The 13,623-nt window shown below is 52.6% G+C and overlaps 1 long non-coding RNA gene across 3 annotated transcripts in view; it reads right to left on the bottom strand.

Moving 5' to 3' along the window:
• Positions 1 to 13,379, bottom strand: part of LOC138510390 (uncharacterized) — a 78,890-nt gene extending 65,511 nt beyond the window's left edge. For all 3 annotated transcript variants that reach the window (XR_011280379.1, XR_011280378.1, XR_011280377.1), the window contains exons 1-2: positions 13,309 to 13,379; positions 13,113 to 13,199 (exon numbers count right to left, since the gene is read on the bottom strand). This is a non-coding gene — a long non-coding RNA (uncharacterized lncRNA). The remainder of the gene's footprint in view (positions 1 to 13,112; positions 13,200 to 13,308) is intronic.
• Positions 13,380 to 13,623: the final 244 nt, after the last annotated feature.

Here is a 13,623-nt window from a genome sequence, read left to right as displayed (position 1 = left end):
ACTGAGTTTGAAGGGGAGGCAAAAGGCAGACACTGATGACACCAACATGGAAGAGCAACACATTTGCAGCATGCTGGGTAGCACTGCCATCACACATTGGCCTGTGAGTGGCATGTCCAATACACATACATGACACATGCCATCACACAGATGGCATGTACCATAGCCATGGTACATTCCACAAGTACATGCATATGTCAGTGAATGAATACTGTCAGCCATCCATGTGAGATGGACATGATGAGATGAAAAATGCTACATAGTGTGACAAAATAGGCATGTTCCACACACTGCAACACATCCAGTGTACAAAAATACAGCGATTGCAGGCCGATGTACACATCAATGGTTTGTCACTTCAACATGACAGGAAACAACTATCATGTTTCACATTCAAACAGGCCCCAAAAATTCCTGTGATCAGGCCAATACTCAATTAGCCTGAATGGTCAAATCATTCATCTAACAAGGTAACACATGTGGTCCAATGTGGGGTTCATCAATGACAGAAGCATGTCACAAATGTGACAATAGGGCTGAGGAATGCGTAGCAAAAGTAGGAGAATTGAAACAATCAGCCTGAACGAACACTGAAAAATACAAACAATGTTGTTGCAAGATGCCACTTCAAGGGCAACTGCCGTAATGTGGAGCCAAATTACTAATGTGGGCAAAAGGGATACTGTCACACCCAAATCCAAGGCCGCTGAATGTTTTGGATGAAGCCCATGGGTGACCCATACCACTCAGGCACACACACCCTCACCTCGCACTCAATCAGAACCCGTCACCCAAACAACATACACATGCATTACACACACATGCATGGGCAATCACCGGACAATGCATCATAATCAGGTAGGCCTCCCACACTTTGGATCTGTTCCTCTGTGACGAAGGCCCCAGCAACAGACTCATGTTCAGTGAGTTTGTTGTCCTCTTGTGGAGACCCACCGCCAGTCACCAGAGTAGCGGCATGATTTGAGACCAGCTTGTTCTTTGCTCTGCGTTTCAGGTCATTCCACCGCTTGTAGCAATCATCAGCTGAGCGCCTCACAAATCCAAGGGCACTTATGCGGTCGGCGATGGTCTGCCAGTGTGCCTTACGTTGACCAGGTGTGGTCTTGCACCCTGCAGTCACCAGCATTTCGTGGCTATGTGCCGACACATAGCCCACAAGTGCATCAAGTTCCGGATCATTGAAGCAAGGCTTCCTTGAGGTACCGGAGTGTGTAGCCGTGTCTGGGGTCTCAGCCTGTCGTGCCAGAGCACCCTTCTTCCTCTTCTTTAAAGGTGGAGCAAAGCCAGAGTGGCTTACGCCGCTCTGGACAGTAGAGGCAGAATCACCGGTGGACTGGGTAGTAGGAGTGTGGGAATGGACAATGACCATAGGTCTTGATGCAGGCATTGGTTGCAGGGTAATGTTTGCAGGTGGAACGTCAGTTTGATGGGCTGGGACTGACACTGTCCTGGCTGGGAGAGTCAGAGCTGGGGTGGATGGAGCTGCAGCTGCCCCTGCAGCCTCCCCACCCTGCATACTTGGGGCAGCAGATGACATAGCTGCCCCAGATCCACGTGGATTGGTGACAACAACTTGCACCGCCACACGTGGCCTAGACTTGCTGACCTGGAAGTCAGCCAGGGAGTCATCCTGTGCCAGGTCAGGTGCCACAATGGGCTGGTCCAACAGGGGCTGAGCTTGGATGGTGTCAGCCACGTTTCCCTCAACCATGGGGTGGGGCATGGGTGTCCCTGATTGTTCCTCCACACATGGGGCATAGGGGCACCCTGCAAATCCCAGCCACATCCCCTACCGCGCCCACCACAGCCACCTCTTGAGGGTCGGCCACCTTTGCCTCCCTTACCGCTTGGTCGCCTCCCAACCATGGCACTGATGTTGTTGTGCGTATGGGAGTTGCAGTAAACTATTGTCCTGGGCAATTGGGGGTCAAAGGGGTAGGATACCAGATGGAATTCGTACCCTAGTGCTCTAACAAGGCTGTCTGTGACCCCTGGGGGAAGATGACGGGTCACGCAACGCACAGGCAGCCCAAAATCAAAAATAAACGTGCACACAACCCCTCGTAGACCACGTGCGTGAAAAAATGAACCCGCACTACGCTGTGGCACCCAGAAACACACAAAAAAGCGTACCCATTATACACGCAACCTACAATGACCACTGAAGGGGAACACTACACACGGGGCAAGCACAGTTGGTAAGTACGTGCGGAACTCACCGTCTGCCTGGAAAAAGAACATGAAAAATACGCACGTGTGCGTGTTGGCAACACCCCTGCCGAAAGAAGCATTGTACGCTGTCTGAGGAGACAGGACAAAAGGAGAATTGAACTCTGTTTGAGGAAACAGGCCCAACAAAAAATCAGAAAAGATCTGTCAGAGGTAACAGGGAGTACGAACTAGAAACGCTGTGAAGTAATCGCGTGTGAACCAACAAGAAGTACAGATTTCACCCACTCGCTCTCCACGAAAAGCACGTACAAGGAAATGGCGTCCTACACGCAGCTTTTAAACCAACCCACACGTAAATGTCAGAGACGCGTGAACACGGACGCTTTCATCCAATTACACGCGATGCCACTCGGACGTGCAGTTTTTCCACGTGTGCTCTGTCATCACGTGCTATGAGGGAAACGCCCATGCGCGTAATGTAACTTACGCGCTTACGCGCTAAGGGCCTTTGGTCCAATGGAATCGCGTGCGTGTGCTGATGCACTTACGCGCTAAGGCCCTTTCCTCGAATTACACGCTGAAGTGCAAGATTTTCACGTGCAAAACACTCCGTATCAAGCTGGCTACGCGAAAACACACGGAAGACCACGCTCCTGCCCTGAAGGCCATTTTCCTGCCCCCCAGACCCCCGAGCATGCTCCCACCTGCCATCTGCTGCTGCCTGACTGCCTGCTGCCCACGTGCCCTGCTATTTGGTGCCTGCACATCAGCCATCTGCAGGGGTCCAGTTGCTGTGTCCATCCCTGCTGGGACAGAAGACTCCCGACTGGGATACCATCGCTCCACAGCCCAGCCCCAGGACACAGTTGCCCACCCACGCCTGCCTCGGGGGTTGCCATGTCGGGGCAAACACCATCTGAGACCACTGGCGACCCCCAGCCAGAAAGGCAGAGGGCCACCAGCTTCAGTCAGAAGGAAGTTGGTGTCCTGGTGGAGCATGTCCTGGGGCATTATGATGCCCTCTTCGGAACATCACGCGCCAACAAGGAAGGACGGGATAGGATCTGGACGACTTTGTGGTTGCCATCAACGCAGAGGGGGTGGCAACCCGCAACATCAAGCAAGTCAAGAAGTGCTGGGAGGACTTGAGGTCCAGGACCCTCATAAAGGCGCGGTGCCTCGTGGAGGGGGGCCGGGGCAGCATGAGTACCATCCAGATGAGGGTCCTGAAACACATAGGCCCAGCGTTCCACGGCCAGATCCTTCGGAGGCAGACCCGTCTGGAGTTGAGCGGTAAGTGGCCAAGCATTGCTGTGTGAGACAGGGCATGTTGCAGGGTGCTGGTTGTCTGATGCTTGCCTGTATGTGTGACATAGGCCATGTACGTATGTGAGTGTACAGGGACATCATGGTCATGCATGTGAGGCCAGTAATGTGTGAACCACATGGTTGGTGTATGTGTTACAATGCAACATACGGAGCAGCATGCGGAATGCACACATTAATGCATGCCTGTCTCTGTTATTGGACATGGAAGGGGTGTGAGAGATGGGTGCTGCTGTCATGGACATGTATGGTGTCCATGTCTGTGTGTCTGACTTGCGTGTCTGTGACTTGTAAATGCCATGGATGCATGACACATGTCTGTGACAATGTTCAGATTCACTGATGCAGCCTACTCATCCTTGTATCCACTGTGTCTGGGGTGTACGAAGCCAGATGGATGAAACCACGGTGAAGTGTGTGCATGTGATAGGCATGACCCATGATGCATGTGAGTTTCAAACCAGCATTGTATGTTTCAAGAGTCCCTTGGACATGTATGCTAATGTTCATAGCATGCGCCATGCCTGTTACTGCATGTGTTTTGCCTGCACTGACCCATGTGTTGTGGAGGGACATGATGGAAGTGATGTTTGACAGTGCCACTCATCTGCTATTCCTTCCTGTCAAGGGGACCATTGTACAGTACCCTGATGCTTGTGTTCTATGTCTCCCTCTACACAGCGGCAAGTGATGAAGAGGGCAGAGACGGCGCTGTTGAGCAAAGTGGCGGGGATGCCCCCACAGGCCGGCGACGCAAGGCCCAGTCACCCTCCCAGAAATTACCATCATCCGGGAGTGAGGGGACTGGTGCTGCGTCTGCCACTACGGCTGCAGCGGAAGGGTTGGGTGAGCCCCCACAGGGGCTTGCAACGGCGGACGACGGTGGGGAGCCATCCAGGTTGGTGGTTTCCACAGAGGAGAAGGAGGCCGCTATGAGCCGCACATGAGGCCTGGTGGGGGTGGTACCACTGGTGCAAGTGGTGCAGTCCAGGGGCAGGGGAAGGAGGCAGCACAGGTGGCCCTGGAGGGGCCTGTGCATGTCACTGTCCCTGACACTTTGACTGCACCACCATGCACCAGCAGGGATGCCCCATCCCAGGCCCGTCCGCAGGTAGGGGGGATGTCCATGTCATCTGACACTCCTCTACCTGCGGAGGAGGGGACCCCTGGCCGTATGGAGAAGGCCCTGATTGGTGTCACGTTGCGCACACATGACATTCGTGATGACGTGCGTGCTTCCCGGGGGGAACATGCACATCATCACGAAGAGCAGCATGCCAACGTGGCCCAGTTGGGAGTGTCCATGGTCGGGGGCTTTGTACATGTGTCGGCCACTCTGGCGGCCCTCTCCTCCTCTGTGGAGACTATGCGCCAGTCGTTCTCCTTGCTGTATTCCGGCCCAGATGCCACCAGGGCCCCCTGTGGACCTGCCCTGACCAACGGAGCCAGCTCGGCGGGGATCCCATCCCTGCCACAGTCAGGAGTCGGAGGTCCAGCAGGGGTGGACACCCCAGCAACTGGACCCCAACAGATGAAGGATGTGCCGGCATCATCGGGCAGGGCACGTGCACGACGGCGTCGGTGGATTCCATCAGCCTGGATGCCGTCGTGCTGGCAGAGGCAGTTGCGTCGGAGGCAGCGGCAGGCTCAACGTAGGAGGCATCATTGCTCGGGGCCATTTACATCAGAGGGGCAGGCATCGGCCGGAGTGCAGGAGGACCCTGGAAAGGGAGTGTATTCTGTGTGGCAGCGGTTGGGCCAGCGGATAGGTGCAGAGCGGCGGCGGGCAGAGGAGGCATGGCTCACAATGGTCAGGGCGGAGAACTCCATGCACAGGGTGCTGAGGCGGGCTGAGTGCCTCAAGGGAATTCGCAGGGAGTTGGAGGTGGACATGGCGTTATCCCTGCGAGACCTCGGGCCAGAGAACAGACCCGCCTCCAAGACATTGAACAGGTGTTCAATGATGCCCTGGCCCATGACATCAACAAGTGAGCCGTTGGACTTGCCCGCCGCCATTGTATATAGTTCATTAGTGTTAAGTTCATTTCTTTTTCTTTCATTTGGGGCGCATGGACTATGCCCCACATTTTTGTATATATTTAGTAATTATGTAGGTTTCATTGTAGGTTTAATTTATGTCGTTACGCTCATGGACCCTGGATTTGCTATTTGTACATAGTTTTACAGTGGATTTTTCTCCTTCATCTTTTTTTTCCACCATGGAGCAATGGATATTACGCTTTTCTTTCCCTTTGGATTTGCTTTTTTGGTCGGTGACTTTGGACACATTTTCATTTGGATTAATTTGGATTCTCATTTTATTTATTTATCATTTTTTGGGACATGCTGCATTTTGATTATTATTGGCATTATTGTGTGTTTTGATTTCATTCCCTTCATTTTGACTTGAATACATTTTTGTTTCTTACTTCAATGTGTGGTCTTCTCTCATTGATTTCATGCATTTCACAATGTGGGTTTTCTCAGTCATCTGATGCCATTGTGTGGGTCTGACAGACTTGTACTCATGCGCATACTGCTTATTTGTGATCTATCATGTAATGGGGATTTCAATTTGGAGTGGATGTAAAGCTTGGTTGGGTGTTTGGACTGGGGTGGCGTGGGGTGGGATTTGGGTGGCCATAAGAGCCAGGGATCTGGATTGTGATGACTTGTTGGCTGGGGGACATGTGTCAAGGCCTGCTGGCAGGTGCCTGTCAATGCTGGGGGGGTAGGGGTGCTAGGGGACATGTGTTGGGGCCTGCTGGCAGGTGCCTGTCAATGCTCTGGGGGTGGGGTTACTGGGGGACATGAGTGGGGGCCTACTGGCAGGTGCCCCTCACTGCTGGGGGGTGGAGGTGCAGGGGGACATGAGTGGGGGCCTGCATGTGCCACTCATGTCCCACTGCACCCCCACCCCCAGCAGTCAGGGCACCTGCCAGCAGGCCCCCACTCATGTCCCCCTGCTCCCCCACCCCCCAACAGTGCAGGGAACCTGCCAGCAGGCCCCCACTCATGTCCCACTCATGTTCCCCTGCACCCCCACACCCCAGCAGTCAGGGGCACCTGCCAGCAGGCCCCCACTCATGTCCCCCTGCACCCCCACCCCCCAGCAGTGCAGGGCCACCTGCCAGCAGGCCCCCACTCATGTCCCCTTGCACCCCCACCCCCAGCAGTGCAGGGCACCTGCCAGCAGGCCCCCACTCATGTCCCACTCATGTCCCCCTGCACCCCCACCCCCAGCAGTGCAGGGAACCTGCCAGCAGGCCCCCACTCATGTCCCACACATGTTCCCCTGCACCCCCACCCCCCAGCAGTCAGGGGCACCTGCCAGCAGGCCCCCACTCATGTCCCCCTGCACCCCCACCCCCCAGCAGTGCAGGGCCACCTGCCAGCAGGCCCCCACTCATATCCCACTCATGTTCCCCTGCACCCCCACCCCCCAGCAGACAGGGGCACCTGCCAGCAGGCCCCCACTCATGTCCCACTCATGTCCCCTTGCACCCCCACCCCCAGCAGTCAGGGGCACCTGCCAGCAGGCCCCCACTCATGTCCCACTCATGTCCCCTTGCACCCCCACCCCCCAGCAGTCAGGGGCACCTGCCAGCAGGCCCCCACTCATGTCCCACTCATGTCCCCCTGCACCCCCACCCCCAGCAGTGCAGGGCGCCTGCCAGCAGGCCCCCACTCATGTCCCCTTGCACCCCCACCCTCCAGCAGTGCAGGGCACCTGCCAGCAAGTCCCCCATTCATGTCCCACTCATGCCCCCCTTCACGCCCACCCCCCAGCAGTGAAATGCTGATCACATGACACAAACCAAAAGTCAAAACTATGTACATCAACACATGTCCGTCACACACATACACTGGCATTGCTTGTGTAAACCCACATTTTCACATGCATCAAGCCAATGAGCAAATCCCACACATGGAACTAAAAAATGAAAATGTATTATGTACATGAAATCAAAAATGAAATGAAAGCATACCAAAATATGAAACATGAAATGAAAAGCATGTGAAAATGATGATTGAATGAAAATGATAACCAATTCATATGGATTCGAACGAAAAACAGTCCAAAATCAGCCTCCAACTACGGAAATCCAAAGGAAATGTAAAAAAAAAAAAAAGAAATCCATTGCTTCATATTCGTAACCAAAAAAAAGAGAAAAATCAATCCATAGTCAAACTATTTACAATCCATTGTCGGTGAAAAAAAATTCCATTGCTCCATGTCCATAATGCAAAACAAACAAAAAAAAGGATACATGACGAAACTATATACAATCCATTGTCCAAGGATGTAAAGGGTCCATGATCCCAACCAAAATAATGAAACCTACCTACCTACCTACCTAAAAATATGACTATATACAAATTTGGGTGGCATTGTCCATTGACCACAAATTAAAGGAAAACATAAAGGAAACCTAACTCTAAAAACTATTTACAAGGGCAGCGGGCTAGTCCGACAGCTCACTTTTGGATGTCCCGGGCCAGGGCATCATCGAACTCCTGCTCAATGTCCTGGAGGCGGTCCTCTTCCATGGCCCCGAGGGTTCGCAGGGACGACGACATGTTCTCCTCCAACTCCCTGCGAATTGCCTCGAGGCACTCGGCCCGCCTCAGGGCCCTCCGCATGGAGTTCTCCGCCCTGACCATCGTGAGCTGTGCCTCTTCTGCCCGCTGCCGCTCCACATCTATAGCAAGGCCTAACCGCTGCCACACGGAAGATACTTCCAGTCCTGGGTCCTCCTGCCCTCTGGCCGATGCCTGCCCCTCTGATGTTGAAGGCATCGAGCCATCATTGCTCACACCTAGAGCCTGCTCCTGCTGCTGCTGTCCATGTGCCGTGTCTGATTGTGCCTGCACATCCTCCATCAGCTGGTCTCCAGTTGTGGTGTCCACCCCTGCTGGGCCAACGACTCCCGACTGTGGCAGGGATGTGAGCTCCACCAAGCTGGCTGTGTTGGTCGGGCGAGTTCCACAGGGGTCCCTGGTGGAATCTGGGCCTGAAGACGGTGTGGAGAACTACTGGCGCAAAGTCTCCACAGAGTAGGAGAGGTCCGCCAGAGTGCGCGACACATGTAGGGACCCACCATCCAGGTTGGAGCCCATACGTTCATGGGACCCCTCGTCCGCAGGTAGTGGAGAGGCAGATGACATGGCACTCTCCCCTACCTGCGGACGGGCCTGGGATGGGGCCTCCCTGCTGGTGCATGGTGGTGCAGTCACAGGGTCAGGGACAGCGACATGCACAGGCCCCTCCACGGTGACCTGTGCTGCCTCCTGCCACTGGCCCTTGACTGCACCACTTTCACCAGTGGTACTACCCCCACCAGGCCCCATGTGCGGCTCAGTAGCGGGCTCCTCCTCCTCTGTGGAGACCAGCAACCTGGATGTCTCCACACCGTCTTCTGCCATTGGAAGCCCCTGTGGGGGCTCACCCGGCTCTTCCGCCACAGCCGTTGTGGCAGACGCAGCACCAGCCCCCTCGTTCCCGGAGGATGGTAATTCCTGGGTTGGTGGCTGGGCCTTGCGTCGCCGCCCAATGGAGGTATCCCCGCCGCTTGGCTCCACAGCGCCGTCTCCGCCCTCTTCTTCAGTTGACGCTGCATATAGGGAGACATAGAACACAAGCATCAGGGTACATTACAAAATACCCTAGACAGGGAGCAATAACACATGAGGGGCACTGTCAAATGTCACTTCCATCCTGTCGCTCCACAACTCATGGGTCAATGCACACAACACACATGCAGAAACAGTCCCGGCGCCTGCAATCAACATCAACATCCATGTAGAAGGGCCCCTGTAAACCAAGATGTTGCCTTCAAAGTCACATGCAGCCATGGTGTTTCAAAGTCCCACACACACTTCTCTGGCACACACACACACACACGTGCACCATACAAGTACATGACATCAGCACCCATTCCTCACTCCCCCTTCATGTCCAGGAACAGAGACAGCTATGCTTTCATGTGTGCATTCCGCATAGAGCTCCCCATGTTGCATTAAAACACATGCACCAACCATGTGGTTCACACATAACTGGTCTCACATGCATGACCATGATGTCCATGCACACACACATCCATACATGGCCTATGTCACACATACAGGCAAGCATCAGACTAGCAGCACACTGCAACATGCCCTGTCTCACACAGCAATGCTTGGTCACTTACCGCTCAACTCCAGACGGGTCTGCCTCCGAAGGATCTGGGCGTGGAGCACTGGGCCTACGCGTTCCAGGACCCTCATCTGGATGTTACTCATACGTGCCCGGCCCCCCTCGGCGAGGCGTCGGGCCTTGTGGAGGGTCCTGGACCTGAAGTCGTCCCAGCGCTTCTTGACATGCTTGATGTTGCGGGTTGCCGCCCCCTCCACGTTGATGGCAACCACTACGTCGTCCCAGATCCTCTCCCGTCCTTCCTTGTTGGCGCGTGATGTTCCGAAGGGGGCATCATAATTCCCCAGGACATGCTCCACCAGGACACCAACTTCGGTGGCAGTGAAGCTGGTGCCCTCTTCCTCTCTGGCTGGGGGTTTCCAGTGGTGCCAGATGGAGATGTGCCCGACATGGCAACCCCAGAGGCAGGAGTGGGTGGTCAACTGTGTCCTGGGGCTGGGCTGTGGAGCGATGGTATCCCAGTCGGGAATGAAAAATGTGCACGTCAGCGTGTAATTCGAGGAAAGGCCCTTAGCGCTTAAGCGGGTCAGCACACGTTCGCGATTTCATTGGACCAAAGGCACTTTGCGTGTAAGCGCGTCTGTGACGTGTCGCACAGGGACCTTTCGCGTGTAAACTTCACGCGAACCCCAGGAATACACGTACCCCACTCGCACAGGGCCCTTTCGTGTGTAAAACTTCCCACGAACCCCAGTTATACGGGTACCCTGCTGAAATGGCAAATGAGACTTCCCGCAAACCCCATAATACACGTACCCCGCTCACACAGGGCCTTTTCGAGTGTCAAACTTCGCGCGAACCCCAGTTATACACGTACCCTGCTGAAATGGCGTGTGAGACTTCCTGTGAACCCCATAATACACGTACCCTGCTGAAATCGCTTGTGAGACTTCCCTCGAACCCCGTAATACACATACCCCGCTCGCACAGGGCCCTTTCGCGTGTCAAACTTCATGTGAACCCCAGGAATACACATACCCCACTCGCACAGGGACCTTTCGCGTGTAAACTTCACGCGAACCCCAGGAATACACGTACCCCACTCGCACAGGGCCCTTTCGTGTGTAAAACTTCCCACGAACCCCAGTTATACACGTACCCTGCTGAAATGGCAAATGAGACTTCCCGCGAACCCCATAATACACGTACCCCGCTCGCACAGGGCCTTTTCGCCTGTCAAACTTCCCGCGAACCCCAGTTATACATGTACCCTGCTGAAATGGCATGTGAGACTTCCCGCGAACCCCATAATACACGTACCCTGCTGAAATCGCTTGTGAGACTTCCCGCGAACCCTGTAATACACATACCCCGCTCGCACAGGGCCCTTTCACGTGTCAAACTTCACGCGAACCCCAGGAATACACGTACCCCACTCACACAGGGCCCTTTCGCGTGAAAAACTTCCCGCGAACCCCAGTTATACACGTACCCTGATGAAATGGCATGTGAGACTTCCCGCGAACCCCATAATACACGTACCCTGCTCACACAGGGCCCTTTCGCGTGTCAAACTTCCCGCAAACCCCAGTTACACATGTACCCTGCTGAAATGGAGTGTGAGACTTCCCGCGAACCCCATAATACACGTACCCCGCTCGCACAGGGCCCTTTCGCGTGTCAAACTTCACTTGAACCCCAGGAATACACGTACCCCACTCGCACAGGCCCTTTCGCGTGTGAAACTTCACGTGCACCCCAGTAATACACGTTCCCAGCTTGGCTTTGCTGTTTGGCAGCCCTGTAAACTGGTCCAGGGTTAGCGCGGCCCTTTGCGCTGAATTGGGGATTTTGATGGCTTTTCCTTGTGCGAGGGCGTTCTTGAGGGCGTAACTGGCGCTGCTGCAGGGTCGCTGCGCCACTCTGCACCACGGCTGGCTTTGGAGGCTAAAATTCATGAATACGCTGTGCGCGGAAATCGATTTTAGCGCACGCGGCTGGCGCAGATATTCACACGCTTACACTGTGCGCCAGCCGCGTGCGCCAGTTTTGTGCGAAATGCTATGAATTACCCTGAAAGGTGTACTTTTTAAATTTTTTGGGAGATTGAATTTTCAAACTTGACGTGTTTAAACTAAAGACTTGTAATCAAGGAACTCTATGAACTTGTCTTTGTCAATAGATTTCTGCTTTGGCCCTTAGGTGCCTCAGTGAATCGCATGCACGAGACTACTCAACAGCCTTGGTTAACTCTTTAGCAAACTCCCAAAACCGAAATGTTCCCCGAGCAGCATTACTCCCCTGTGCCTGTTTAGGGATGTTCACAGAGGCCAGAGATCTATAGGTTGGTTAGAAAGAGGATCAAGAGAGATCTGCCGCTGTGCATGGTATTTAGGTCGCTCAGCATCAGTGGCTGTTTCTGAATCTTTAATTGGAGGGGTGTAAATATTTCCCCTAGCGGCTGAGTGTAGCGAGGGAGCCCAAATCAACAAAGGGTGTTGAAAATGTTTTGAATAATGGGTTAATTGGTGCATTTGGTTGAGGTGAATGTGCACCACCAGGATTAATATACTGGTCGTTCAGTTTGGTTCTAATATAGATGCCATTAAAGAAGGGGTGCAAACCCGCTGGTGAGGTGCCTCCGTGAAGTAGCACACAATGATGAACAAAGAATGTGGACCAAGGCCGTGAGGCCATCTGTGCGGGCTGTACATCCGGTTACCACTGAGTAGTATAACTACTTGATGTTAGTCAATTGTAGGTAATAATTCTTCAAATACTTTGTAGATGCTTTTAGAAATATAATGTTTTATTCATGCTTTCCTTGGTGCTCTACAGTTGTACATCGCGGTTTAAGCAGATGCATCACATGAGCTTAATTTGGCCTATGCATTTCGGAGTCAATGTCCTTCATTAGGGCCAGTTCATTGTGGTGCTTACATCATCAAAACCAATTACTGGTTAGATCTGTATCCCACAATATATACATAATGCATTAGACGCATGTATTGCAATAAAAGTATTGGTACAGTGTTGGTTCATTATCATCAAATGTCATAAGAAAATCATAGGGTAAGCAGTAGTTGAGCAAGAAAAGTTACCACAAACATTATTAAACAATGAAGTATAGTACCGCAATGTTTAACAGATAGTGTACATTTCCCCCACCAACAATGGACGATATTATCCCCATTCAGCATCCAATTAGAATGTAACGTGTGTGATAAAACGAACATTTATGGTGAATTAGAAAAATAAATAAATAAGATCCATACATCCGTGCCGAGTCAGGGAGGCACAAAAGGTTAACCAGCATAAACAATAATGGATAGGATGAAAAAAGAAGAGAACAAAAAAAGGAAAAGAAAAAGAAAACAGAGAAATGCTCGATTAGCTAATGGCATAATTGGGCATAATTTAGTGTGACTGTAAGCCATAAACTGAATGCACTGACCTGCGTGTGCATCCAGTGTTACTGTTTTGGTCTGTATAGCTGCGCAAAGAAATCTGTTCGATGTGGGTGGCAGGCAACAATAGGGCGCTACCAAGAAAATACAAAAGTGCATAGATATAATGCCTAACATAGCAACTCGCATTACAAAGGTATAGCAGTGTACTGTGATTACAAGTACGGTATCGCAACTGCTTACCTAGCAACCACCAGAGTGAATCCACAAAGGACGCCGCAGGAGCGCGCGCTTCGTGTAGTAGGTATTATGGCTCTCGGATTGTTAGGGAAGCGTGACTATGAATACGGCCAATTGCCTCGTAACGGCGGCGGCCATCTTACAACATGTAACATCACTCCCCAGTTGTATCACGTCTTAATCATAAACTGTGATAACTTGATCGATTCAAGACACTTTCATGCCCAAGTTACTTTAAACCGATAATAATCAGACTCATTAACTATGACACAAACCAAATATAGATTGAATCTAAAAGGTGATGAAATTGAATTACAT

This window comes from Ambystoma mexicanum, chromosome 6p (genome assembly GCF_040938575.1).
Source record: "Ambystoma mexicanum isolate Mex_15411 chromosome 6p, UKY_AmexF1_1, whole genome shotgun sequence".
Classification (NCBI taxonomy): Eukaryota; Metazoa; Chordata; class Amphibia; order Caudata; family Ambystomatidae; genus Ambystoma; species Ambystoma mexicanum.
This window is presented reverse-complemented; position numbering and strand designations above follow the sequence as displayed.